Source organism: Bombina bombina, chromosome 3, assembly GCF_027579735.1.
Source record: "Bombina bombina isolate aBomBom1 chromosome 3, aBomBom1.pri, whole genome shotgun sequence".
Lineage (NCBI taxonomy): Eukaryota > Metazoa > Chordata > Amphibia > Anura > Bombinatoridae > Bombina > Bombina bombina.
In genome coordinates, this window is record NC_069501.1 from 378,360,667 (window position 1) to 378,363,353 (window position 2,687).

A 2,687-nucleotide genomic window follows, 5' to 3' on the forward strand; every position below is an offset into this window, starting at 1 on the left:
TCTTTATTCCTATTCCTCTTGTTTCCAATGGGTTCAGACTTTCCAATTCTTGAAATGATATTTTGCTTTTCTTTATTCACAAGTTCAAACGGGTAACCTCTTTGTAAAAATTTGTTTGACATCTGTTCCAGTCTTTTCGTTTTTAATTCAGTATCAGACACAATACGATCCACTCTTAATAATTGACGTTTTGGTATTGCTTTAAAGGTGGAAGGGGGATGAAAGCTGCCATACAGCAAAGTGTTGTTTTTGTCTGTAGGCTTTGAGTAAATATCCGCTCTCAAACCATGTTCCACCTTATAAATGCATGTGTCTAAGACTTGAATAGACTGCTCATTCCATGTCAAACAAAATTTAATACCATTAACAGACTTATTGAGATCATCAATAAATAGGAGTAGGGATCCAATGTCGCCATACCATATGCCAAACACATCGTCAATGAACCTCCACCATGTGGCACCAAATTTCCAACATCAGGTCAGTAATTAAGAAGTTCCAGTTAACTGTAAATGTTATGAATCAAGCTGGAAGATGACGTGTGTCTAAATTGTCTCTATATGTCTATATGCCTATATTGCATGATAAGAGGATGGTTCGAGTGGCCAAAATATCTCTAAGGATCACAGCTAGACAACTGCAGAAGTTAGTTGCATCTTGGGGTCAGAAAGTCTCCTAAACTACAATCCAACTTCACCTACATCACTGCAAGTTGTTTGGAAGGGTTTCAAGAAAAAAGCCTCTGCTCTCAACCAAAAACAAACTCAAGTGTCTTCAAATGGGATCGTGTTTCTATGGTTGGATTAAAACAAAATATAACTTTTTGGTAATAAACACCAGAAAGGTAGTCATATGGAAAAGTACCTCATGCCCACAGTTAAATATGGTGGTGGCTCTTTAATGTTTTGGAGCTGTTTTTCTGCCAGAGGACCTGGGCATTTTGTTAGGATACATGGCATCAAAGACTCTATCAACTATTAACAAATAATTAAATGAACACCTGACTGCCTCTGCCAGAAAGCTTAAAACGGGCTGTGGTGCCAGAAAGCTTAAAATGGGACATGGTTGGATCTACAAGACGGACAATGATCAAAAACATACATCATAAATCAACACAAAAATAGTTTACTGACCACAAAATCAAAGTCCAGCTATGGCCATCCCAGTCCCCCGACTTAAACCCCATAGAAAATCTGTGGGGTGAACTGAAGAGGAGAGTCTACCAGTATTGACTCAAATTTTGAAAGCTCTGGAGAGATTCTGTATGGAGGAATGGTCTCAGATCCCTTGCCATGTATTCTCCAACCTCATCAGGCATTATAGGAGAAGATTCAGAGCTGTTATCTTGTTAAAGGGAGTTAGCACAAAGTATTGACTAAAAGTGTGCCAATAATTGAGCCACATATATATTTAACAAAGTTTTGTTTTGTTTTTTGGATAAGCCTGTGTTGTGTTTGCAATTGTTTGATATCCAGAGTAGAGTATTCTTGTGTATTTTTTTTATCAAAAGATCAAAAGGTTAAGCAATAAAGACAGTTTTCACAGTCTTCTTTGCTCATATTTACCATATATATATATATATATATATATATATATATATATATATATATATATATATATATATATATACACACTCAATAGCCCTTTCCATTTAAACACTTTGTCATATACCATATACCTTTTAACACTTATAAAAAATATATTAATATTTATATGAATAATTTTTAATACTTTGTTTTAATGTATTTATGTTGTGTTTGCTGCACATTTAATTTTAGTCCTAACCCTTTACTTGAAATCTTTAGTTGCACTAACCCGTCAATCTCAAATTTAGATTGCGCTTGGCGGTATGTGTCTACGTTCAACTTGTAATATGCACGCAAGTTAGCATAGTCGTAATATTACAATACACTAATGTTAGTACACCACTTGTTATCTAGAGCAAACATTGCTAGCGTTAGGGTTTTTGCACTTCTCGGGTTCTGCAGGTATTACAAGTTGAGAAATTTATTATTTTGCTCTAGCGGTAGCCTGAGAAGCGCAAAAATCACTAGTGGAGTTTTGACGAGTGCATGCATGTAAACCCCCTTAAAAAACAATGGTGAAAAGAAAGTTTAAAAAAACCCTACTTGTGAAAAGGAAAAAAAAGTGAAAAGAAAACCCTACCATAAGCCCCTAGCCTCATAACCCCTAAACAGTCATCCTCCCACATCGCAAACTACCTAAATAAACAATTAACCCCTAAACCGCCATCCCCCACAACGCAAACTACCTAAATAAACTATTAACCCCTAAACCGCCATCCTCCCACAGCGCAAAGTAATAAACTATCATCTAAACCCATTAACCTAACACCCCCTTACTTAACCCAAATTAAAATACCAATAAATTAAATTAAAAAAATCCTAACTACCTTAAAATAAAATAAAAATAACCCTACCATTACTGAAAAAAAGGATTACATTACAAAAAATAAAAAAACATCCATTACAAAAAATAACAAACAAAATGACCAAAACTAAAAAATAATCCTTTTCTAATACCCCTTAAATAAAACACCCCAAAATAAAAATTCTATTCTAAAAATAAACTACCAATAGCCCTTAAAAGTGCCTTTTGTAGGGCATTACCCTAAAATGATCAGCTCTTTTGTTAAAAAAAAAACACTAACCTCTAACTTTACAACC